Raw genomic sequence first — 26,938 nt, 5'->3', positions numbered from 1 at the left:
CAGATGGCCTCACACAAGCTCCCTCCCACTTGCTCTGCAGGACGCCTGCCACTCCCCATCAGTGAGCATCGTGAATCCGGGATAGCCCTGGAACAGCTTTGACCAACAGAGCACCATGGAAAGCAGCCCAGTGCCAGTTCTGGACACAGCTTTTAAATGACCTGTAAACTTTCCATTTCTCTTGAAACCCATGCCTCTGTGTGAGAGGAGAGGGGCCATGTGGGGGGACCCTTCAGCTGCAGATGTGCAGGTGAAGCCATCTCATGCATCCAGCTGAGAGACCCCTGGGGCTCAGCTCCATCCACCACACAACTGCAACTTCATGGAACCGCCCAGCTGAACCCAGGCCACTCGAGGGACCTTGGACACGGTAACAAAGTGTGCTGTTCAGCCATAAAGCTACGGGATAACGTGCTGCATTGCAATGGTCTCTGGTTTAATTATTTTCTTTGGAGAAGAGTAAACAAATAAGAACACCCTAAGCTGAAAATCACAGAACTCCATGGTTTGCCTACATTCCCAGATAGAAAAGCAGTCTCACACAGGAACCAGGAGTTTACGGGAGATTTCAGGACCTGGTTCCCAGAGTCTGGAGCCTCAGAGGCAGAGAGTCCTTAGGATATGGTGACTGTATTTGCAGGACTCGGTACTTGCGGAGGATCCATAGAGCTCTGAGCCTGGTTGCAGCACTATCCAGATGGTTCTGGTTATTACTACAAGTCATCGTTCCAGTTTCAAAAGCACAACCAGCTGTCAGCTGCATTGGGAGTCTCAGAACCACCACCTGCCAGTGGCCATGTGCTCCTCCGTGGACGGTGGCCAGGCCTTGGTGGGGAGAGCTGCCCACCTTTGCTGCCAGCTCTGCCTCATGCCATTTCCGCTCTGCATTCCTGTAGCAAAGTCCCCACTGCCTGCTTCCTGGCTGCCAGGCCTGTCAGCACCCACCAAGAGGTCAGGATCCCACTTGGCCACCCTGGGAGACCACAGGCATGCCCTAATCCTGTCCGGTCACCCACTGGGAGCTGCACTGTGGCCTTTATCTCATGCCACTGAATAGAAATTACTGCTAATAAATTTCAATTAAAATAAAAATGTGGAGATCCTTTTATGCCAGGAATACTTCAAAAACTGACCTACAGGCCTCTGCCAAAGGCCCTAAGATAGCTACTGAACTGGGGCCAGGATTTCTATAAACTTATGTTTTCAAATACTGCCCTCCCCTAGTATTACTGTCCCTGCAAAACTCCATGAGTGTATTTGAAAGTGACTATGAGCTTCGCTTCATCAATAGAATTCACCTACTCTGTATGTTTAAACTTGTTTAGCACAAAGCTGGAGAGGGGGAATTATGGAAACCTATGCTATTACTAAGTTTTCTTTCTGCTACTTAAATGCACAGATCCCTCCTGTTTTATTCTCTTCTACATTATCTGAAACTCAGTGCTATCCTCTGGACAGGGCCTGCCCCCACCCAAACTCATGTTTGGCCTTGAGAGATGGTAGGGCCTTTAAGACTAACAAAGTTCCCTGAGAGATTTGTTAAAAGGAATCTAGCCCCTCTGGCCCCTCTTTCTCTCTTCCTCTGTCCACCTAGAGTTGAATAACCACAGGCCCTCAGCAGAAGTAGGAAAGAACACAGCTCTCTCAGAGTTGAGCTCTCAAACTATGAGCCAGACGAAACCCCTCTCGTCTATACATTACCCAGCCATGGGTGTTTTGTTACAGCAACAGAAAATGGACTAAGAGAGTAGCTTTCTAAGTAGTTACCTGAAAGCTAACGACCCAACTTCCAAAAAGGGCTCTATTCAGATAGATGCAACAACTATTATCTAACAAGGCTAAGTAGCCAGTGTCCGCTCTGAGGAGAGCAGAGCTGGGGGATGGCTGAGAATTCAAACAGACACCTGCAGAGCCTTTGTTAGGACAAGGCATTTAGGCCTGATCCCCCTCACTGCCCATGATCTCTGCCTTCCCTAGCCCTCCTGGATCTGACCATTCCAGAGAGGTGTATCACGTGCAAAGCCAGCAATCATTGCTTTACTAGGGTTACAGCATGAAGGGTCTGACCATGTGCCAACTAAAAAGAAAAATAACCATGTTCACACGTGGCCACTGGTGACCATAGCAGAACTCCAATGTTCCCATTTAGACTAATATCCCCACATTCACATGCAGAGTCTTTCAAAAGTGTATATAATCTGATGCATAATTACAACATAAATGTATGTATCCAAATTAAACATCACAAAGAAATCATATCCATAATTTACATCAGTCTCTTTTAAAATATTCTTCTCTTTATGTTTAAATCATTTGCCAAAATTCACCCCCAAACGAGTGCTTCTCTTTCAGGTTTATATAAAAGTACAAAAGAGAAAGAAAAAAAAAATTGAAAAGAATGGATGTTAGGGCTGGGATTGTAGCTCAGTGGTAGAGCACTTGCCTAGCATGTGTGAGGCACTGGGTTCGATTCTGAGCACCGCATATGAATGAATAAATAGATGAAGGGCCTCATTGACAACTAAACAAAATATTTAAGAAAAAAAGAATGGATGTTAGCGATTCTTGTGGCCCACAGTCACCTACCGAGTGAGAATTGCCTCTGCCTGCTAGGCCAAACACTGAAGTGGCCCTCAGCAGTCGGACACTATATATCCAGCAGTCCCTGCTTGGGCTGGTGAAGCAGCGCTCAAGAGGCACATGCAGGGAGGACCGAGAAAAGACACCAGGCTGCTCTCCCAGAGCAGGGTCTAATTAGGGAACCTTGACCGACACACTGAAATGGCTTGGAAGAGGAGTGTCCCGATAAACCCCAACTCCAAGCAAATGGGCCAGGAAATGGGGTGTGCGGCTCAGCAGGGGCCCTGAGCAGAAAGGAGTTTTAAGCAGCTTAGTTATCTAACTCTGCTAGGCTCCAATTTTTCTTTTCAAATCCTGAGGCTCTTCCATTTCTGGAAAGGTCAGCTTACCCTTCCTTCCCCGGCCTGCAAGGGGCATTAGGCACTGAAAAGAATGTCCTGCAGAGAAAGCAATTAGCGAGTTTTGTCCCTGAAGAACCCCAAGAAGCCTGCTGCACATTTAGGGCTGAGTGAGACCCAGTGCTCTGACCAAGGACCTCAGAGCCGTGTCATCCAGAGGCTCAGACCCGAAACTGCTCTGTAACACTGAAAAGCAAGCCTGTGAGTAATGAAAGGCTATTTAGAAACCCTGAAGCCTCTGCTGACCTACAAGTCTTCTCTGCTGATACAGAACTCTATCTGCAGGTGACTTGTCCTGGCCACATGAGCTCTGACAGTCACACGCTGCAGAATCCAAAGGCTATTTCAGCAACCCTGATCGTGAGGGTCCTACCTGGAGCCCCGTGTTCCTGTCAGCTGAGGCCCCTCTGCGCCCCTGCTGCTTCCTTCAGCCCTAGGAGGTGAGGAAGTGTCCCCCCCCAGCAGGGGCACAGGGAAGGTGGTGTCCATCCTCCTTTCTGAGTTCCCACACCCAGTCTTCCCTCTCTCCTCCTACCACTGTGACCCTGGCCTGAGGTCAACACTGGGCACCTGGAACATCAGTTCAGATTCTCAAGGAACACTGGAGAAAAATAGCATCCAGGCAAGGTTCACCTGCCTGGAAAACCACACTCGGGGAGCAAACAGCGTCTCTGGCCTTGCACACTGTGTTCCCAGAGCCTGGCATGGGGTGTGACGCACAGTGGACATCTCGTCCAGGTGCCATTCCCTGGCAGACCAAAGGCGATGGTTCACCCCAGTGTCTTCACTGAAGCCAGACTAGAGTAACAGCAGACAAGTGGTCCAAGTGATGTCAGGACCCTAATGTAAGCCCCCCTTTAAGAACACAATGGATCACCATCTCCCTAGGAAGGCTTAGTAAAGGCCCTGTCTGAAATCAAACAGAAGACCTGGAATTCTGGGATTTGGGGGTTCTGTGGACTGGTTATAGCAACTAGGAGGCAGCCATCACTCAACAAATTAGGTGCAATAATCCAATCTAATGCAATTCCCATCCTGTGACTCAAACCTACCCCCTCTGCCACGCCAATTTTAAAATAAGGCAACAGAAAGGGTTTGTCAGAATCAAGCTATTAAAATTAGCCCCTCTTTGTAAAGTAGGCATCATTTTACAAGCCAACAAAAAACCCTTAAAGAGAAACAGGAATCAATGTCCACAGCAGAGGACGAGTGTACGCTGTGTGTCTGACGATGTGGTGTTTCTCTAGATACGGGGAAGGTAAAGGTAAGGCTTTCAAAGAGAAGGGTCACTTATGTCTGGGACAATTGCATGCAACAGGTGTACTCAGAGCCTTTCAATGGGGTAACTGCACCCCTTCCAGCTCCTACAGATGGAAGACTGCTGAGAACAACAACTCTGGCTGCCCTGGGGGTCACCACCCTCTTCCTTTGACCTTTCTTTCATGTAAAGAAAAAAGAAGAAGAAAACAAATCTCAGCTGTTCTCCAGTATGCTCCTGATCAACCCAATAAAACGTCCCTGTTAGGTCCTTAACGGTCCTTACCCCCAAGAGACTGTCATCGAACAGCCTGAAAACACTCCCAATTTTATGCAGCACCCACTCTATCCAGCTCCTGATTCCAGAGCTTCTGATCTCTTTGTTCACAATTAGAGGTCAACTTTGTTTTCTCCAGAGAATGATGTATTGTTTGTCCAAAGCCATCAATGCCTGTGCTGGATTAAGGTTGACAATTCAAAGATGCAGAACACGCCGATTCGTCGGAGTCCTTGACACCGTGGTGTCCAAGATACCATTACTAATTTTGGATCATTGGAAATCATCCACCACAGGATATATTTGAATCTGCTAAAAATAGCCCATCTGCCCCTCAGAACATTTCAACTTACTGGGGCCTCAACAGAGACGTGTTTCTAATTGCAAAACTGGCTTACTCCTCTGGAATTCAGGAAAGGGGAACTGTTTCGTGGTATGGCATTTTTGAGGTTATCTGTAAGTTTATCTGAATAGATTTTTTCACTTTAGAATTAAAGGTTAAACAGTAGAAGATTATTAGTACAATAATCATTAATGTCTCTTCTCTAATTATATGCAGGCCATATTGGATGTTTTAGGTACGAAAGAGCCATCTAAAATATTTAACATTAAATAATTGATTTTAGAATATTTTTTATTTATTTATTTTTATGTATATTTTATTTACATTTTTAATTCTATTTTAGAATACCTCTTGGGCCTCCAACCACTGAAATGTAGAGCATTTAATTAAATAAATCCCATTAATCATTAGAAAGTTAATGGGGAGGAGGAACAGCTGATAAACTCCCAATTGCTCAGAAGAGCACGGCACTGCAAACAGGTACATTTTACAAGCTTCCTGTATGCCTCTACTTACCTCTGTATGCAAATTCCTTCAGCTTTTCATTAGTTCTTAAAAGCATGCCTAACTCTTCTATATAAATACATCTACAGGTTTTTTTTTTCTTCCCTTGGATCACAAAGACACAAAAGATGGATTTAGCTGGCACTGTTGGCACCTCCACCCTGGGTTTTTAAAATATTTGGCATATACTGTAACATAGCTGGGTCACACAGCAATTACCAGGGCAAAGGGCTGTCAGAAGTCCATGTCCACCCAATGGTAGGTCTACCTGAGGAGGAAAAGAGATACAGGCAGCAATCCCAGGAACCATCAAGGAGGCAGACTCCCCTAATGTGCTTTTGATTTGTTTTTATAAGTTTAGCCCCTCAGCCTTAATTAAACCCAGTAGCAGAGTCTGTTCATTCAAAAGTGCAATTAAAGAAGACTCCACAAAGTCCACTCAGCCCAAGGGCCTCCCACGTGAGTCCCCACACAAGCAATCCAGTAATTGCCTCCTTTGTCCAGGCCTCTTAATGATGATTCTGCCAGGCCTCCAACCCAGACCCTCCTTCTTCCTACTTAGGGCCATCTCCAACCCCCTCCAGGCAGGAAGTTTGGGCCTGAAAGCCAATTCTTCAGGGACTGTATACTTTTAATTAAAAAACAAAACAAAACAAAAAAAAATGAAAAGGCCATTAAAAGATGCTTAACAGCAAAACCAAAACCGTTTTAAAGTGCATGTGTTATACCACCAATTAAAGGGACTCCTGATTACAGATTGAGGGTAAACTTGTAACATCCCTTTATGGACCACAACGGGGGAGCTCACTCTGAGAAGCAGGCTGCCTGAGTTCCGGTCCCCGTCCCAAACTGGGCGGTAACGTTTTGTGGCTCTCCAATAGATCACGACATCACTGACGATGAGAAGGATCACCTTTGCAAAAATGATCTCTGTCTCAGAAGTAGGAGGAAGACAGAGAAAGCCAGCGTGGTCTTTATTTAGAGCAAAACAAGACAAGACCAAATGGAGCCAGCATTCTCTGGAGCTCAGTGGGGCTTCTCTAACTCCCCTGCCTCTCACATTCACCCTAAACCAACCACTCAGTGGGTGTGTGGCCCTTTGCAGAACCATGAGACTAGAGACTAGAGCTGCACCTTGCAGAATTTCTCTGACGGATGCCCTCTGGTCAAAGGTCATGACGATATTCCAGAAGAAAAGAACCAAGAAACCAGGCACCAGGAGACAAACTGAGGTTTCCTGGAAGATCACCACGGGTCGCTTGGGTCAGAGAGAAAAGCTGGGTGGGACTTCTCTTTCCCAAATGCATCCCAAAGCCTCTCCTACTTCCCTTCACTTGGTCCCTGACAGGTGACTTCACCAGCCAAAACAGACAAACCAAATAAGCCCTTGGCATTCGAATTTGGAGTCAGTTTCTGTTACAATTTCTACATATGAGAAAGCAATCCCTTTAAACACTCTGTGAACACGGGGAGATGTCCCACCTCCCCATCCCAACCTGGGGGAGTCCACTGTTTGTACTCTCCTCCTCACGCTGGGCAAGGTGGTTTTCCCTCCTGTCAGGGACCAAGTTCAGAACATGAATTTCTTTGAGCCCAACTTTATAAACAATCCCTCAACAGAGACGCTGATGTCTTCCAGGTATTTTCATTGGCAGGGTGCATGCAGGACCAGAGTAAACCATGGCTGTTGTCCTGACTCATCAGTTCGTAGCTTCAGACACTGAAGTCAAGCATTTATAATTCACTATGTTTTGGATGTGGTTTGTGCCCCAGGATTCGTGTGTTGGAAGCTTTGTCCTCAGGGTGGGGACACTGAGGTGTGGGACCTCTAAGGGGTGGACCCTACTGCCAGGTTGCTACTGGATCTGGTTTGCTGTTATACCATGAGATCACTTTCTCTCCCTGCTGCCATTATGATGCTTCTGCCATGAGGTTCCACCACAGTCAGCCCATAACAGTGCTATGCCTACTCTATAAAGTTACCCAGCCCCATGTATTTGAGTACAGTAGTGGAAAATGGACTAACACACATTTACTCTGTGGAGTGCTGAAAAGTGACTTTTCTGCAGATTCTTGGATCAGGAATAAGTGAGGTGCGGACCATTGAGAGGCCTTCTGCTGCTCCCACCTCTCAGATGTATCCTCGCAAGATCCCCTCTATGAGCACTTAGCAGGCTTTCCTCTGTACCAAAATAAGCCTCCAGGAGATGGGAACTCAGCAGGTGGGCCTGGAGAAATTGCTCAAAGTTAAATAACATTTGCAGGCGTCAGCTTTCAAGTGAATGAATCTTAGCGATTCTTGCTTGCCAGCTTGCAGTTTCCTGAATGGTTTCTTTGCACAAGCTGGTGATGGGACCTAGGAATTCCATCACTGCTGGCAGACGGAAAGTAAATTTGGCTCCAGGCCTGACTTCGGAGTCGGCTTGGAAAGCTGCAACCGCCAACACACGCTGCCTGGACTTGCCCAGCCCCATCAGGGCCCTCCTCTCAGACCCCCACCTGCACTCCCCCCACACGCCTCCACGGCCATTAGGCAACAAGCACTCAGGGCAACAATGTTAGGTGTAGAAAGCACCCGAAGGGGTGCACTGGAAGAAAACACGGGGTGGATAGGAAGACCTGGAAATACTGTGAACTCAGGTCTTCTTACCTGCCCAGCATCACCTTTGAGGTTTGAGCAAAGGAAATGAGAGTGATTGAAGTAGAGAGAAGGAGGGCCCTGGGGCTCAGACTCCCCCACCTGGAAGCTGGACTTGAGAGGAGGGAGTGTGCACTGCCCCACAGCAAAGAGAGGGCTGCCCCCAGGAGCAGACACCTTTTCCTCTCAGCTCAGGGCCACCAGCCAGCAGGACACTTGTGTCAGGATGAGACTGAACAGAATCGCATTCCTGCCAGGCTTACAACCCAGATGAGACCCGGCCTCTCTAAGCCAACACAAAGCCAACACCAGGAACAAGACCACCAGCAAAAGAACGTGACAATGCGGCTTCCTGTCAATTCAACAGCAGCTTGGGACCCCCAGACAGGGTCAGACACAGGCGCAGAACCTGGAAATGCCCCTTTACCTGGTGGAGTCAGGGAGGACGGCTTGGTTCAAACCTTTCTGGTGAAGGGAGAAAATAGTTAAAAGCCTTCAGGTTAGCAGAGAAACCCCCAGAGGAGGGTGTTGAAAAGGAGGCAAAAAAAAAAAAGAACCCCCTGATAGAGAGGGAAATCATGGAAAGATATTTGGAAATAGCCCTGCTAAAAAGGATGAGGAACATCAATCTAGAATTCTCCTCTCCAACTTGACATCTGCTCTTCTTGATGTGGACAAAGATTGACCTCTGGGCACTGGACCCCTTACTCTGTAAAACATGATTTTTATTTTATATTTATAGCCTGGGAATATTTAATAAAAATAAATAAATAAAATATCTGCCTTTAACTCTTGGCTCTAACTTTTAAAGTGTTTTCTTTCACTGACACGTTGGTAAATATACCCTAATTTTAAACTTCAGGACAAAGACAGGAGAAAAGGGGGTGCCCACCAATGTGGGGGCTGAACCCATCTTCCAAGGCTGCAAAGCAAACAGACGTCCAAGGTCCTTCCCCATAGGCCACCAGAATGAAGCTACAGTCCTGTACATCTTAGAGTGTCTAAAATCAATACCCTTGTGCAAACACTAGAATGTTTATAGGAAAATTAAATGGTTAGAAAAAAGTAAAAGTCATCAACAGTAATGTCTGCTGCACCTTATCCACTTGGGACCATGTCCTCCTCTAATCCTGCCCAGAATGTCACCTGTGACTTTAGCCACCATTCAGCTATCCAGACCAGGTCAGTTCAACCACTGCCTAGAGGAGAGTTTAGAACGAGAAATACTGCACCGTTTGTCACTCTTTTTCAAAACTAAACATCTGTCCGGGTAACATGGAAATTACTCTAATCACAGAACCAGCCCATCTGTTTACGGGAAAGCATCGCTAGTTAACTTTGAAATCTGGAGAACATTAGCTCATTGGAAATGAAAGAAAATAAACCCAAACCAGAAAAGAAGTACAGTATCTTACTGACCAACTGAAATCATTCAAAGTGGAATCAAAGATGCAAATGCCCCCACCCCGGTTGCCTCTGATGAGCAGGAGGAAACACATGTGATCTCATAAATAACCCCTTACCACTCACACAGGGGAGCGATAATTTAGAACCAGTGATAGAGAAACACGGTCTCTTCATAAACATTACTCTTAATGTGCTTCCAGGCTGGGCTGATTGTCCAAGAAGAGACAAATTCAGAATGAGCCAGTCAGAATTTACATGGGTAAGAAGTCAATAAGACTCCTGCCTTCGGATTTAAAACTCCCTCAATCTCCATTTCTCCCTACAAGGACTGAAGAAATGAGGCATGGTGAAAACACTCCCTGAATCATCCCAGGACAGGATAAAAATAATCTCTTCCTAGTGAGGAGATGTGTCTGAACTCTGAAGTCCAGCCAGCCCGAAAGCCACGCCGGGCGTTTCTGGAGCACAGACTGCCTGTGCCAAAGTAAACACGCCCCCAGAAAGTCGCCATGTGGAAGCCAACTGGTGTGGGGACAGCAAGGTGCCACAAGAGAGCTGAGAAGCTCGGTGGCAGGAGGCAGAGAGGCTTCTCCGGCACTCAGCAGATGGAAGTCGCAATAAAGAAGACACTGGCACCCAGAGACAGCGGAGAGCGGGCAAGAGGCAGACCCACCCAGACTCTCGACCCACAGCCTGCTCCCAGGGTTCGTGTTTGAATGCAAAACGTGACAAGCAGCGCAGAAAGAGCTAGAAGTGACTCTGTAACACCCTCTAAGAGGACAAGAAACACACTCACTTTTAACCCTCAGTTGGGGCATTTAAAGGCCAGCACTCTGCACTGGGTCAGAAGTTTCCTTCCTCACCTGCTGAACCAAAGGCCCTGCCCAGAAAGCCTCTGGGAGCCCAGGGTAGCCATTGTGACCTGGCCCCACCAAGGAGATGGCCTCATTAAGTGAGCCGAGCTACACCTGGGGACTCCTGGCCTTTCGCCTCCATTGACAGGAGGAGACTGCGGTTGTCCCACGTCCCCCTGAGCTATGTCTATAAAACATCATCAGCCTCAGGAAAGAGGAACCACGGGTAGTCTGGTCTACCAAACTTGGAGTGCCAGGGCGGCTGATTAGTTTGATTGATTGACTTAACATGGTTCTGTGGTCTCATTGCCAACAGCCTGAGTTTGCTTGTATCCATGACAGAGGTCACAATCCTGGGGCACTGCATCAGAGAAGTGGTCCCGCTCACCTCAGGACCAGCGGCCCCGGGCACTCTGCTCTGTAATGGAAACACAGAACAGAATCCCCAGGAAGTGCAGCGGGATTTGTGTTTGGGCCACTGGAGGTTTAACTTATTCCAACTTTAGAGATTCTGTCCAGATTGTCTTTTTTTTGTTTTACCAGCTCTATTGAGGTGTAACACACCATAAAATGTACCCTCGTAAGTGTACAATTCAGTGCTTTTCAGTAAATTGACAAAGTCATGCTACCATCTCCACAATCTAATTTTAGACATTTCCATCATCCCTAATAGATCCTGCCTGTCCATCTGTATCTCTTCCAGTTCCCGCCGCTAGCCCCAAGCAAACACTTGTTCGCTTTCCATCTTAGGTTTGCCTTTTCTGGACATTTCTACAAAGGGAGCTGTAATAGGTGGTCTTTTCTGCCTGGCTTCTTTCACTTATCATGATATTTTAAGGTTCACACATCTTACCATATATATCAAGAGTTTGCGTGTTTCTCTGCTGAGTAGCAGCTTTTTGTATGTATGCACCACATTATGTTTATCCGTTCACATCTGAACTCATTGGATCTACACATCCAACTAATGACAAGGCTTACTGTCTTGGTCTCAGAAAAAGAATAAAAACCCTGCCAGATTTCTCAAATATTCTAGAATATCTCAAATCTGTAATGTGTGAAAATATGTAACAAAGAAACAATTTGTTCTCTTGGAATTTCTGTGGGTAGGCGAGGAACAGTTTTAAATAAGTAAACAACATCCCTGAATTTCAATTTTCAAATGTTTTAGTACACATAAAGTGATTTTATGTTGATTTCCAAGTCAAGCAAGGTCATCGATGCATTTAACAGGCAACTACTTATTGTGCAATTAGCCCGGTATTAGAATAAGTAAAGGGCACGGTCTTCCTACCCCTAGCTTTCAAATACATTTGTATTTCAAGACTATGCTAATAACTCAATTTGGAGATATTTGAAATATTTTCCTTCATATGAAGAATATAAATAGTGCTTATCATCCATGGTAAGCAGAAGTCTGTGTAAGCCATAGTCCTGTACCAAGGACCTTCTGTTGCAGCTGGTGCTACATAAGCATTACAGAAGGGCATTCAGCCAAGCCTTCACTCAGCCAGTGAGGACTTGTGTGTGCCAGGCACTGTCCTAGGCCCCGAAACACAGCTCCTGGCTGTGTCTCAACTGTCTCCTAAGCTAACCTTCTCTGTTGGGGAAAGGCTTTAAGAAATAAACACAATGTGTGGGGCGGTACAATATGCAATGATGGGGAAAAGTGCAGAATAAGGGATGAGAGATGGGGAGATGCTAGCTTAGGTGGTGCTATTTGGAGACTTCTTTCTGAAGAGGGGACCCTGGAGCAAAGGCCTCAGACAGACCTAGAGCCTCCCAGGAAAGTGGAGAAAAAGCACTTCAAGCAGGAGGATCTGTACCAAGAACAGGAAGCTAGAAGGAGGTGGAAGGACAAAGGGAGAGTGGCCACAGTTAAGTGGTCACCCAGCCATGGTCACATCTCCCAGTCCCAGGTGCACGTCCTTACCCCCACCCCACAAGCCCTTCCATCCCTCTGTGGGTCCCAAGCTGAGGACCATGCTGAGCATAATCAGCAGAAATGAGACCAGCGTGGCCCACATGGGGCAGGCAGCCAGGCTTGCTCTCCGAGTTCCTCTCTAAGTCCTAATTCCCAGACCTTGTCTCGTTCCCTCAACCAGCTCTCCACTTCAAAATCTCTAGTCTCGTGCTCTGTGTTATCCTTCCAAGGCCCTGCCTTGTTGACCAAACACCTGGCCACTGGCAGAGAAGTCCTCCCCATTCCCCATCTCCAACTCCACTTGCCACCCGCTTGAGGGGCAGGTTCTCCCAGTCACAAACCAATGTGCAGGTGAGATTCTGACACGCCCTGGCTCTTGGCCACCTCAGAGTCCATCTGAATGGTCCAGCCACTCTGTGCAGGGACCCTCAGAGCTTCCACCAGACTCCATGAGTCACACAGGGAGGATGACGTCATTCCCTGTCACTTTTCCCACCCACACCACCCATTTCCAGCTGCCATACATCTGTCTATCACTGCCAACACCTCTCCAGCACAGTAAGCACCGTCCATCCCTTCAGTACCACTCTCCTGCCTGTGGCCTCTAATTCAAGATGGAGGCCTCCTCCACTGTCTATCCAACAAGGGAAAGTCTCCATTAAACAATGGATTTTTGGCAATTCTTCTATTCATCCTTCTAGAACCCTAATTTGTAAAGCCAAATAGAGCTAGAACAGACAAGGATTGAGACGACATCTTAGAATCAAATCCTCATTTAGTTTGCACTTATATGTCAACTGGCCTGAATAATGTTGATTACACTATCCGCTGGAGAGAGGGTTAGCATCCAGAACAATTTGGGTTTTGTTTGGTTTCATCATGTTACCAGTTACAAACAACACTCTCAGTTTCACAATCAGTAAAGTTTTACAGCAAATTTAAATCTTGGTCCTATAAGAGTAATCTCAGAATCCAGTTGTTTCTAAAATCTGAGTGGTTGCAGGAGGCCCACAAATGTCTCTGGTCTCCAACATGGTCTACCCACACAGCAAGTCTGGGGAGCTGCATCCTTGTGACTGCAAACAGCCCTGGAAGCCCTCTACCACATCTCCATATGGGCTTTTGTTTGGGGTTTTGTTTTACAGAAAGGGAAGTTCTTTTGTGCAGAGTTGTATTGGGCACCAGCCAGTAACTCAGAAGGACCAAAGTTTTAGCTAAGCGCTATCCATTTTACGATTTTGCAGACAAATCACAGGAAACTGCTTAGAATTATTATGATTATTTTTTGTTTTCTCTCCCTGGGTACATCACATATCACTGAAAACGCCGGAAACCCACGGACTGACTGCAAGAGGCTCTAATTCCCATGAGCAAGTTGTCCTTGGGCCCTGATTGTCACTTGCCTGTATTTTATTTATCTCACATCTCAGCAAATACAGTATTACTTCTCCAATAGAGTAGGTTTGTGATAGCATCACTCCTCGGGTTATTTATCATACATATCTGTAATTGAATTACCTATTGCAGTAATGGGATTTACTCTCAAACATACATAAAATTGCAACATAAAATAAGATTGTTCCAGTGTGTGTGTCCTCATCATTCTGCATGAACTCTAGGTCGGCCAATTTCACAAGGAATACAGTGACAAATAATGAATGAAAGACAGGAAGATAAAAGATCAGTGGGTTCACAGCCAAACATAAAAGAAACGCATCCTCTAAGAAATGTATTCTTTCATAATGTTTCTTTCAATGCTAATCAGGAAGACAATTCTAGTACACGTGGAGGAAAAGAGTAAAAATGCAGTGATTGTACTCTTTTCAAATGCATAATAAGTACTATGGAAATATGTTTAGATCTTAGGAAAGTGGGTTCGATCTTGTCAAACAAACAGTACTCTTAGACAAAAAAAAAATGCTCTGGCCTTTTTGAGCTCACTTTCTAACACCCTGCTCCTGGTGACACCTGACTTGTCGTTGAGGTGCCTGGCTTTAAAAAACCCTGTGAAACGGAGAGCCAGGTTTCCTAAGTTCTGGGATATTGCTAATGGCAAAGATTGACTGTATTAATACCCATATGTTAAAGTAGTGACTTCTCTTGGAAAAAGTTGTCCACTTGCTTTCATCTGTTTAGTTTAAATTCTGAGTTATTAAAAGTGAAAAGTTTACGTATATTCTAGCTTACTTTAATTTTTTTCCTCTTTTTTCATGATCTAAAATTAATTTTGTGTTTCTAGGTAGCCAGTATCTGAAAAATTCATCAAAGAAATAAGTGATAACATTTCCCAAACATACTACCAGCTGCTTCATGAAACTGCTTCCCAAAGAGCTAGTCCTCACCTGTTGAATATATCTCCATGATGCCACCAATCTGCAAGAATCCGAAACAGCAGATTGCCCCCTAGCTATGACAGATCATTTCTGCAGGGCAGCAGAGTGATAAAAACCAGGAATTTTCAACCAGACTTCTTCATCTTAATTTAGAAACTTTACTGGGAGCATATGTGTAAATGTCTATTTTGTCAACAAGAGAAGACAGCATACACAACTTAAAGCACTCATTTGAGGAGTCGAGAAAACAGTTAACTTTCACAATATGAATCTGCAAACAGATGCAGGTAGGATGAAAGGTCCCCTTTAGACACTTTGCACTTTATTGTAACTCAATTTGTTAGACACTGTAATTTACGTTTTAAACATTATTGAATACTAAACATTAAAACTTGACACCTTGGTACTATAATTATATCCTAAGCAATTTATCTGGGTAACTATAGCAACAATTTCAAAAACATTTTAAAAATTTTTAAAAATTGGTATAATTTTAGAAAGAATTATAAAGGATTTAATGCAGGATGTAGGAATGCTTTTCTCAAATAGTTGTGCCTATGCTACTACAAAAATATTTGACTGGAATTTATTACAAAATAATTAACTCAGTCTACCTCACACACCATGTGACTTGGAGTCCAAACCTCTTTCTTGGGATTAGTTTCTGACCTTTGTGAAGTCTGGACTTCTTGATCACTTATTTACCTTATTTAGCCTTTTTATCTTTGGCTGGATATTTATCAAAGTTCTACTCTCCTCTCCTCCACCTTCCTGTATGTGCATCAGAGGCAAAGCCTCAATTTCAATGACTTCATGAGAAGAAAAACAAGGACATTTGGAATCCTTATAAACAGTCCCCACGTTAATTAAAACCATGCAATGGTTCAAATAGGCAGTTCTCCTGACATCAGGAATGGCCGACAGTCCCCAAGGAGCGGGCATCTATTTTGAGCAACTAACACACAAGAGAGAGGAAGGTTCATTGGTCTTATTTTTGTCCCCCAGAAAGACACTAAGGGAGACTCTAAAGCCAAATTTCTTATAGATCAACGAACAGGCTTCAGATGGCCCAGCAACCCTCTAAAACATATGCAAAAACTTGCAAGAATGTGCTTACATTTACTTTAGTCTCATCATCATTAAGTTTTAATAGTCTCTGCACTAGGTCTCCATTCCCTTCGTCTCAGACATGGTGAAGAAATCATTTGAAAACAGCAGTAAAGAACACAGATTTATTTTTACCAAATTCTGAACATCTCAAAAACTTCCTTTGGACAGAAACAAGCTTTCCCACCCAGGAGACCAAAGACTGCTCACAGCAAGGATCTTGCAGCTGTTTGTCATTAAAACACTAAGTAAGCTAGTACAATTTATAAAAGGCATAAAATGATTAGCATCATCCATCTACTTCCTATTAAGAAAAGTACCAGTTGGCTTAAAAAACAAAAACAAAACAAAGCAAAAAAACATGTAAACTAGGTACCAGTTCAGCAACGCCAGAGTCCCACGAATATACAGTGTGTTCATGAGCAGCACAGGGGATGAACTGCTATCTCAAAAGTTTTTACAAGAAACAAACTCAAGTGGCCAATTGCATTTAGGACTGCTTTTCCATGTAAACCAATATGAAGCAAGAAATCTGGGGGAATCTTTGCTTTTGGGGGGAGTAAACTCAGTCCCTGATATGTTACTTCAGTTTTACACCCTTAGAGTATTATCTGATTTCGCTGAAGTTTGCAAACAAAAGAAATTATGATAAACCTCACCCTCTCTTAAATAATGAAAATAGGATTAATTAATCCTAATTAAGTATTGAAAAATCTTTTCATTAAAGCCTGGTTTTGTCTTTCTGCATCTCCTCATGAAAGACTCCGTAATTAATAACGCATCTGCTGTTCTCAAACTCCACCGTTATGACAGAGCTCTTCTGGGTAAGCTGTGACACACAATCGTTTTTCTTAAAAATGAGCTGCAACAACTGTTTGCAACTCCTGGTGTTTAATGTACTTGTACGGAGTAGAACTTTATGTCAGTATTAAACGTAACTCTAAATACCTTCAATTTCTTTTTTATTTTTTTCTGGATAAATACAGTAGTCACAAGGAGAAAGACGAATGTGCAGGCAAGAGTTTGCATGAAAACATCTGTCTCTGCAAGAGACCTTTCTAGTTACAAGACTTGTATCCATGTTCGCCTGTCATTTCTAACAAGGCAGAAAGCTTTCTGTGGCCAGAAGACCAGCTCCTTCCAGGCTCTGCCTCCGCCACGAAATTACAGCAAGAGCTGCCTGGTTCTGCTGATCGCTGCCTGAACCCCCCACCCACTCACCCAGGACAGGGCAACTGCCTGTAGCATCCATCCTCTCCTTCTCTCTGAGCGCTCGCTCTCAGCGCCCCCTGCCGGGGTTTTCCGGGACGCCGCAGGAGCAGCAAAGTTAAATCCCAACTCTGGGCAGCCGCATCCAGGTACAAAGCGACCAGGGCACTAGGAGGTGAAACAAGCTTCCCGCCAAAGCCCCGGGAATCGGGATCTGATCGCGCTAGGCCCAGCACTGAGCGCCACGGGCTGTGATACTGGGGAATCACTCCTCCGTCCCAGTCCTCTGCAAATCTTAGAAGGAACATTTCCTCTGGGGCAAGGAGCCAGGGAATGTTAAATCCGCGGAGCAGCGGAGAGATATCAACAGAAAAGGGGCTCGCCTAGTTGCAGCCCACTGGCAGGAGCTTCCCCAGGCCTCTGCATCTCCGCCTTAGTCGCCCTTATTAACCAAGAGCTTGGCAGAATTGCGCCCAAGTCCCACTGCCTCCAGGTTCGCGCGCGCTCTGCAAAGCTCCTGTAAACGAGATCAGGAAACGGTGCACCAGCCGGCTGGGCTGCTGCGAGGTGGCAGCTCCCCGGGAGAAGCCGCGACCGCCGGGCCCCCGGCACCCGACAAAGCAATACCTGCTGCTCGCTGGTTGCACGCAGATCTCCACTGCGCACCATTCGGAGGTGTCAGGCAGCGGTCCAGTCTCGCCCACAGCCGATTAGCCCACCACGATATTCCCGCTCCTTACCTCCACACTCTCAGACCTCTGCAAAGGCGAGAACACAAACTTCGAGCCCGTGCACTAGCTCAACTGTGGGCGCCCCCGCACTGATGGTGGTCCTATTCCAGTACGCGCAGCTACCAGGCTGTCCCCGCCCAGGTGCCTGCAGATCGACCCTATCCGAGATCTACACCACCCACTAGCCAAACGCTGCTGTCCCTGGGTCCCGGCTACAGGCTCAGTCCACCGCCAAGCGGGAATCGGGCAGGGAGCTCGCTCACCAGGTGCGGGGCGCGCTCCTCGTGCCAGTCATCCAGCGCCCTGGGGCCCGGAGCGGCTCCTCTTCAGCACCGAGAGAGAGAAGTGGAGGCAGCCACTGCTCTCTGCCACTTCCCCAAAGTCGCCCCCTAATCGATGTGCTCCAGGCTGGTGACCCGCTCGACCTCAAGGAGCACAGAGTTCTTGGGGGCAGGGTCGACCTGCGGATGGGCAAGTTCGCGCCCAGCTCAGGAGACGAACGAGGGGGCAAAGTGGGGTGCCCGAGCCAGCTCCACGGGGTAGCTGCGAGTGGGAGAAGGGAGCACCCCGAGACCGGCTGTACTGGCCCGGGCGCCCCCGCGCAGAATAAGTGGAAGGCTGTGGCCACTGCGGCGCAGGGACCGCGGGCAGCCCGAGGCTCCGGAGCCCACCAGCGGCGGGAGGGCAGCGCGCGGGAGCAGGCGCAGCGAGAGAGCCGCCGCCGGCGCCGCCTTCCCGGCAAGTAGAGCCGCGCAGGGTGCGCGGGCGGGGAGCGCGGGCCGGGAGCGCGGGGCCGCTTCGCCCCGCCCCCGCCCCGCCCCCGCGCCGCACCTCCTCCTTCTCCCTCCGGAGTGAAACCCGAGCGCCCCACCCCGCGCCTGACCTCCCCGGGCCCCTCCCCCGGGCCCGCCCCTTCCCGGTTTGGGACCCCTTAGCGCCGAGGGTGCCCCCTGCACCCCAGGAGTTCACTCCTGCCTCCCAAGGGTAAGTTCTCCCGAGCGTTGACTTTTCAAGGACTCTTTCACCGGCCTCGCGGAGACCTTCCGTGGCTCCCCGCCCCCGGTCCCGTCCCTCCGACGTGGCTACTTTTCGGGGTGGGCAGTATAAAGGGCCGGAGGCAGCGCGGGCCGAGACCCGAGACGTGGCGCGTCCGCCCTACCCGTCTATGCTACAGGTACGTGAGCGTCCCGTAGTGGGATCGGTGCAGAGGGTGGGCGGGAGCCATCGGTCCTCTCGGACTCGGAGTTTGAGATTTTGTTCCTCTGTGACATCCTCTTGCGTGCTGAGCAAGAAACTCCTTAATGAAGACTGGGAGAGTCGCTGAGGGTTCTTGAAGGAGCAGTTTGGGGGTGAGGCTCCCACCTAATTCAGGCCGCTTTCAGAGGGGTTAAACCAGGGAAATGAACACGTGTGCCGGACCAGGGAAGCAGATCAAGAGATCACCAAATAGCCACGCTGAGCTTAGGCAGAGAAGCTCCATCTAGACCAAAGTCATCTCTTCCAATTCTGGGGCAGAAATTCCCTGTTGCACTTTTGCGAGATGTTTGGGCCTTGCTGATTAAACACTCCTCGGATGAGAAGTTTATAATTGGAAAACAAAGTACCTTTGAAGACTCCTGTAGCTTGATACTTTGTTGCAATTCTACAGCTTTTAAGGAGAGAGGTCAGCTTCTCTGGGTTTAAAACTGTGAAAATGGGCGAGTGTTAAAATAATAGGATAAGACAGTAAAACCTGGGTTCTCTGTCCTGTCCTGAATGGTCATGTGTAACCCTTTCCCTCAGGATGGGGGTGGGGGACAGTCTGCGTTTTTGGTTTTTTTTTTCCTTCCTTCTATGCTTCAAAGGATGGCTTTAAGGTGCTCCTGCCTAAGGAAACTATGAATGTCCTCTCTCAACCGCAGTAACATAAGGATGGCCGTATGGTCCATGTTCACACAGCCGCTTTTAGAGTCAATGCCAGCCCTTTGATGGGTCAGGCAAATACTGAGAACAGTCCTGTACCTCCATGGGATTCCATTGAGTTCATCCATGAAACACAGCGCCATTGCGGGTAGAGCAGATCCAAGAGGAGGACAGTAGCATATAAGTTGCCATCAATCTGTCTTTATTTCCTATTATTGTTCTAATGAAAGAAGTGAAACACTTCTGAAGGCGTCCATATAAACCCATTCCATACCCAAATGCCTAGTCTCTCCAACTGGTGATGGGGCTGCCTCGGATGCTTGGGGCCACACTCTGATTTCCTTTAAGAGGTCTGGGAGGAAGTGTCAGTCCAGTCCCTGGCAGCCCCCTTGGTAAGCATTCCTCCCTGAGCTGGGCTTCTAGCCTGGTGCGTGGTAGCTGCTGGCTTCTGGGACTTGAATGAAAACCTTAGCACTTTACTTTCTGTGCTGGGGGTGGGCTCCATTCCGGACATTCCGCTTCTCTGGCCTACGTGGCACAGGCCTAGGAGCCTCTCTGGAGCAGGCGGCTGGCCAAGCTCTTGCCTGGATGCCTGGTGAAGGCGGGGGAGGACCTCTGCTTTATGCTGAACCCGAAGTCTCTCAGATGGGCAGCTCAGAGCTCATACACGGGAATGAAGACCGAAATTAGGACCAAATATATTTACCAAACTTTTCCTTGCCTCTTAAGGTAGCAGTTGAAAGCAGCCAACACTTTTTTTTTTCTTTTTAATTTAAGAAAAAGAATTTCTTAACAAACAGAGTTAAGCAGTGGAAAGAGGACTTTTAACACTTAACTAGGCAAATTAAGTAATTTTGTGTTATCTGGGGAGTGGGGGGATTCAGTTTTGCTGTTTCAGGTTGTACTGAACCATCCTTAAAAGAATGTATTTTAGTGATAATTAACTACAAATTACTAATAATTAGCAAGGAAATAAATGATAATTTAGAGTGCATTCTTGGCTTAAAATGAAACGAGTGTCAGTTGAGGATTGCGTTTGACCTGGCTCTCTTTAAAATTATTTTAAAGTATACAGAGTTAGTTCCTTTTTCTAAATGAAATTTCCTTTCCTTTTTCCTTTGAAAAAGACTTGCTCACTTACATTAAGCTGCTTCTCATCACATTGTACAATTAAGGGTAGTCGTTTTTAAACAAAAACTGTTTAGTCCTCTTCAGAATAGAAATACAGTCCTCCCTAATCTGCTTCAGGTGAACCATGCACATGAGGTCAATGAATGAGATGACCAAAGCGACACATGGTGAAAATGATGAATTCTGGGGCACTGATTCATATGACTTGAAAAATGCCATCCATTTCCTGATTCACCACAATCTTTACTCTGAAATATAAAGCATCACTTGTGTCTCTGGACTAATCAGCCAATTCTGTCTTGTCTTTACACCCCTCTCTAGTGCTTGAATTTGGGCCATAAGGCTCAACTGCCAGCCCAGAGCCAAGGAACAGGGTGGGGGCTGAAGGAGCATCACCTGGAGGAGAGGCAAAGATGCTGCTGGGGACCACAAGTGCCCTTTAAAGGAAACCATGGGAGTGGTGGTGTTTAAGATGTGGTAAGACAGTATTAAAATTCTGGAGGGAAAAAAAAAAAAAACCTCAGTCCAAAATGTGTGACCTCTTTTCATTTACCTCTTAACTGGATTTTCCTAAAAATGATCGAGGCAAGTGTTACAATTGTCATCCATGCATTTCTCTTTTTATCCTTGGTTTCCTTCTTTTAGATCCATGGCATTTAAGAACTGAGAAGAAAAAGAAAAAAAAAAGAAACTTAAAAGGAAAAAAGAAAGCTTGATCATCTGAATTATCCCATCATTTTTTTTTCTTAGCACAGCTAGACATTGCTTAAAAAAAAAAAAAAAAAAAAAAAAAAGTGAAGTTTGATGACTCAGTGTGGTTGCCTAGAGTTAGAGCTCTTTTTTTTTTTTCCATATACTATAAATGACTTGGAAGACTCATGATTGTGGCTATGGGTGACACCGTGATGTCCCCAAAGTTTTGACAGATGAAGAATCTCAAGATGGGGAGATTTCAGGGAACTCACAGCCCCTACTACATTCTCTTGAGCTTCACCAAGTTCGGTTTACGGTTCTTTTGCCCCAGGAAGCATCCTGGTCCTCCCACGCAGAGCTCACTCTCTCAGTGCTTACCTGTAAGCAGACCAGTTCTGTTCCTAAAGCAACAGCCCAGACTCTTTGAAAGAAAGTGGCCTTGGCACATTTGAGAATGACCACAAGTGGGCGTGTTGCAAAGCAGGAGTTCCTGGTCCCTATGCTGTGCTAGTCTGCACTGAAGACTCCATCAAGGTCCCTTCTCTGACATCTGATTTCCACCTGGTTCTACCCACGGCTGCCTCACCTTTGCCAGGTAGAGGGATGTGCTTTGTTGTTGCTGGTTGTTAAATGGAAGCTGATACAGAATGACCTGCCCTCAGCATTCCAGGTGAGTTCTTCTCACCTATGGGTTCTCTTGAATTCATTTCCCAAATGAGAACCATATCCCTCGACCTCATGCCACATTCAAGAAAGCAACCCAGTTAAGTCCAGTGGCCAAAGCAATGAACGGCTCAAAATGCAACCACCCAAGCCTACATTCAACAAGACGTACTCACTATCAGTTACAGGGGATGTTTCATAGCAGTTTTTTTTTTTTTTTCCTTTTCTTTTTTTTTTGGGGGGGGGGGCGGGGGAGTATATAGCCATCCTTAAAATTTCAGTAAGACATTGTATTTTACTTCAGCTATATATACAGAAAACCAAAGTATTCTAGAAATCTAGAAATAGTTTGCCTTATCTTTTGGGTTATATTTCTAGATATATTTTTCTAGCCACCCAGTTTCCTTAAGATAAAACTGGTGTCCTCAAAACAGCCCAAGTTGTCTTTTATAAGTTTGGTGCAGGGAAAGGGGAAAATGCTAAGTTTAAAAGATTTTTGGAATATCTACAGGAAATGCAGATGGTTTGTGGCATGAAGATAAAGCATCCGTATGGTTAGCTGAGTGTTATTTTCTGACATTGAGACTGGGATATATCTTAAGTGCCTATGAGTAAAGAATGGGTATTAAAAAAAAAGATATTTGACACTTATTAATCAATGTCATTTATATTCCTGACTTTGAAACTAGAGCTTTGGGAGGAAATAAGTACCTTTGTAAATGTATTTTCAAAAATAGTGTTCACCCTCCTTAGACTTAGAAGCACGAATTACTGTGTCTTAGTTTATTTCATCACTTACCAGGGAGATTAACTCATAATGACCTTGAATTCGATGAAAACAATATGTATGAAATTAAACCAAAATGTCTTCTGAAGCAAATCAGTAGGAAGAAGGCCATCAAGGATCCAAAGCCCTTCTGTCAAATCTCATTTCAGACCCCCCTTCTCATTCTCATTATTACGTCCTTGATTTAGCATGTCAGCTTCTCTCATCCAAATACCAACACCTCCTGCAGGTCTACCTGCCGTCAATAGTTATTTCCCAAACAGCAGCATCCCCATCACCACCACGCACATACCAACCTTCATAACACTGATTTTATTTAAATTGCAAACTACCTGGCTTTAAAACAAGAACAAAGAACAAAGCTTGCTTGCAGCTAGGTGAGACCATGGAACTTCAGGATCACTAAGACAGGAAACAAGGTGGAATTTCTTGGAAGGCTTAAACTAACAGGGAATGATCTTTTCTGCCTTTCTTCCTGAAATTTGGTTGTGATAGGTGAAATTCCATGAGCCATCTTGAATTTCGAGGTGACCTTGAGGAGGAAGCTATGAGCCAAGGATGGTAGTGTGAAAGGAGCACCAATCAGTGGTGAATCTGTGGCACCTCCATCTCAGTGCTAAACCTCCTCACCCCAGACTTCACAACATGAGAAACTCTGCTCCATGTGCTTTATCCATCATCATTTCTGTTTTTCACATAAGAATGTACTTGCTGCTGAGTAGAATGAAGAGCAACACAGAACCATCCCTGCCCTTTTCAGAAACACCATGGAAGTAGATGTTAATTATGGAGCTGACACCTATGTGATTATAAGTCCTGATTAGTGCAATGATAGACAAACACACAGGGATCAGGGACTCAGGAGAGGCGCCACTGAAAAAAAGTAGCACCTGAGTTGACATTTGGTGGAAAAGGAGAGACCAACAAAAAGGTGGGAAGATGGGAAGAGAGTAGACTCCAGAGGAGAGGAGAAATGTTGATTAACATTGGACTTTAATTCAAACACCCTTATTATGATAACAAAGGCAGTAATCATAATTGCAGAGAACAGCAATAAATAACAGTCAGAGGTCATTGCACACTATTATAACAAAATACCTTAAACTCAGTAATACATAAGTAATAAAAATTCACTTCTCATGGTTCTAAAGGCTGGGGAGTCCACAATCCAGGAGGCTTAGAGATGGTGAGGGCTTGGTCTGTGCCTTCATGATGGAACCTCGTTGCAGGACCTTCTGGAGGGAAAACACTGTGTCCTCGTATGATGGATAAGATGGAAGGGCAAGAGGGCCCAGCTAGATCTCTCTACCGCTTTTATAAAGTTGCTGATCCCACCCATGAGGACAGAGCCTCACAGACAGATCACCTTCTAAATGTCCCAGCTCTTTTAACTGTTCCACAGATGAGTAAATTTCAACATAAAATTTGAAGGTAGCACTTTTAAACCATAGCAATCTGCCCCTGCGTTCACCAAATTCATGTCCTTGTCACAGGCAAAATGCATTCATTCCATCCCAATAACCATGAACTTATTCCAACATCAATTTGAAGTCTAAGTCTCATTCCTCTAAATATCATCTATATCAGGTATGGGTGAGACTCAGGTAAGATTCATATGAGGCAAATCCCTCTCCAGCCGTGAGCCTGTACAATCAAGGAAGTTGTCAGATTCTGACATGCAGTGGTAGGACAGTTATAGGGCAAATATGCCCATTCCAAAGGGGATAAAAAGGCAAGAAGAAAGGAGTAACAGATCCCTACTAAGTCCTCTCACAGGTAACTGCTATTAAATCCAGAGGCTTGAGAATAATCTTTGTCAAACAATGGGGTGAGGTTGGATCTATGAGGCTCCTAGTAGCCCTGCCCCACAGTATAGCTAAATATAGCTCACACGTTCTCCTGAGTTGCAGACCAATGCCTGCAGCTCTCCTAGGCTGGCATTGCATGCTGTGCCTCTGCTGGTCTAGGGTGTTGAGCAGCCCTGCCCCACAGCTCCACTGGGCACTGCCCTAGTGGGTCATAGCAGTCCTGCCCCTGTAGCAGATCTGCCTGGGTCCTGGTTCTCCCAGGTCTCCATAGCTCTGCATTCTGTGCATCTTTTGAGTTGCACTGCAGAAACTCTGCTGAAGTTTGTCACTTGTCCCATTCATGAGGGTAATTCAAGCCACACCTGGATCCACTCAAACAGCAGTTGGGACAGCTAAGGAGCACTGTGCTAGAAAGCAGGCAGCTGAGACTTGAGCCAGCCGGGAGGTCTCACAGATAGCCTAGGTCTCCCTAAAATCATTTGTGCTCATGGCCCTGGCACTCTGGGTCTATGATTGGAAGGATAGCTTTGAAAATCTTTAAAATGCCTAGGAAATCATTCTCCCGTGGTGGTCTTGACAAATAGCTTCTGACTTCTTAACATCTATACTCATTTCCTTACCCTAACTCACCCAGGCCTTCTTTCCTAAACATGTCTTTTTGTGCTGTAGAACATGGCCAGATTAAGAATGTTCTTAATCTCAAGTTCTACTTCCCTTTTGATTATAAACTCCATCTTTACTTTTTTGTCTTTTTTCTTGTGTTTTACCAAAAGCCATGCTGTACTCTGAACCCTTTGCCTAGGAATTTCTTCTGCCGAAATCCTAGCTAATTGCCCTTTTTTTCTGCCTCCACGAAGCACTAGCATGTGGGCACAATTCAGTCAACTTTTTGCCACTTCATAAAAGGATTACCCCTTCTACCAGTTTCCAATAACTTATTCCTCATTTCTGTCTGAGACCTCATTAGGATGACCCTCATTGTCTGGATTTCTACCAACATTCTGATCAGTTGAAAAAACAACATGTACAACATACATGATGCAGCTAAAGCAATATTTATACAGAAATTTAGTTGTGAATGCTTTTATTAGGAAAGAACTTAAGGTAAACGTCCAACTCAAAAAGTCAGAAAAATAACTGGGTTAAAAAAAAGCAAAGTAGTTAATATCACATATCATAAAATAGACTATAAGGATATAATAGAATAACTCAAAAGCTGTTTTTAAAAGATTAGTAAACAGTAAAACCTCTGTGATGTATGAAACTTAGAAACGTTTAACTTTATAAAACTACAGAAACAATGACAGTGCATTTAGAAATATAGTCATTAAAGAAACTGAATAGTAAATACCAAGTAAAACAGAAAAACAGGTGTGGGTGGTTTTCTCAGAAATATTCAAGACACAATTATTCCTTATTTTACAAAATGTTTTCCAGTGAATAGAAAAATCTTAGACCAAATTCAAACATTCAAAAATGTTTTATCATTAGAAAAAAATGCAGGTATAAATCATATCATCAGCAGATTAAATAAAAATCATGTGATCATTTTAATAGCAACAGAATATGCATTGCTAATATTGAGCATGAATTTATCATTCAAAAAAACCTCTTAGCTGACTAGTTAATAGAAGGTAATTTACATAATTTAATAGACTATTTGCCAAAACCATCAACAAAAAACTTCATATTTATGGTGAAAACTTGGAGGCATTCTATTAAAAGAGGAGGCTTAGACCGGCATCCTTCTTAAGGACACTTCTCTTTAATACTGGAACAATTATCGAAAGGGGAGAACTTTTTAATTGCAGGTGATACAATTATAAAAACTCTTAGGAAAATAGACCAAATCAAGTGTTTAGAATAAAAATTCTGCAAGTTCTGAAACTCTTTCATGTCACATTTATAAAACTAAATTTATAGATCCTAAAGATGGCCTAATAAATTGTATTCTGTATTTACATATAAGATGAATTGGTATATATCTCAAAGTCTTCCCAAATTCATCATTTAAAATAGCACACATCAAATCAAAACTTTGACCACCTAAAAAAGAAGATCCTAAAGTTTATAAGCAAAGCAAGAGCAATATTTCATAAACAGTTAAGGAATTTTTTTGTGGAAGATGAAGAAGGTTAATGTAAGTCATATCAGTAATATTTACCAAGCTGTAGAAATTAAGACAATGAGGTTGACCAAGAGAGTAACCTAACTGAGTCCATGAACAGGCTCCATCTGGACAGGTAACAAAGGTGGCTTGTGACCCACAGCAGAGAGAACAGACTCTATCTGTGGATCTTAGATAGTTGACCATCAAGATGTAGGAGCACTGAGTTAGATAGCTCCCTCAAGTCATTCACAGAAGTACCTTCAAAGTACAGTGAGAAAGTGA

General features: G+C 45.1%; 1 protein-coding gene, 1 long non-coding RNA gene and 1 other non-coding gene across 7 annotated transcripts in view; 2 read left to right on the top strand and 1 right to left on the bottom strand.

Annotated features, from left to right (window-relative positions):
- Sema5a (semaphorin 5A) overlaps window positions 1-18,297 on the bottom strand; it is a 451,060-nt gene extending 432,763 nt beyond the window's left edge. For 3 of the 5 annotated variants that reach the window (XM_058574512.1, XM_046430339.2, XM_058574515.1), the window contains exon 1: window positions 17,826-18,297. The gene's annotated coding sequence lies outside the window, so the exon portion shown is untranslated. Of the gene's footprint in view, window positions 1-17,571 lie in introns of all 5 variants that reach the window. The other 2 variants (XM_046430338.2, XM_058574513.1) reach the window with 1 other exon arrangement.
- A 145-nt stretch (window positions 18,298-18,442) lies between these two features.
- LOC124083631 (uncharacterized) lies at window positions 18,443-22,602 on the top strand. Its single transcript, XR_006848841.2, has 3 exons — window positions 18,443-18,736; window positions 20,917-21,072; window positions 21,241-22,602. It is a non-coding gene; the product is annotated as an uncharacterized LOC124083631 (long non-coding RNA).
- Window positions 20,762-20,831, top strand: LOC124083678 (small nucleolar RNA SNORD123). Its single transcript, XR_006848874.1, has one exon. It is a non-coding gene; the product is annotated as a small nucleolar RNA SNORD123 (small nucleolar RNA).
- Window positions 22,603-26,938: the final 4,336 nt, after the last annotated feature.

This window comes from Marmota monax, unplaced genomic scaffold (assembly GCF_021218885.2).
Source record: "Marmota monax isolate L192 unplaced genomic scaffold, Marmota_monax_Labrador192_F-V1.1 WCK01_AAM20220418_F8-fsc00082, whole genome shotgun sequence".
Classification (NCBI taxonomy): Eukaryota; Metazoa; Chordata; class Mammalia; order Rodentia; family Sciuridae; genus Marmota; species Marmota monax.
Note: the sequence above shows the minus strand (reverse complement) of the source record. Positions and strands in the feature narration are given on the sequence as shown.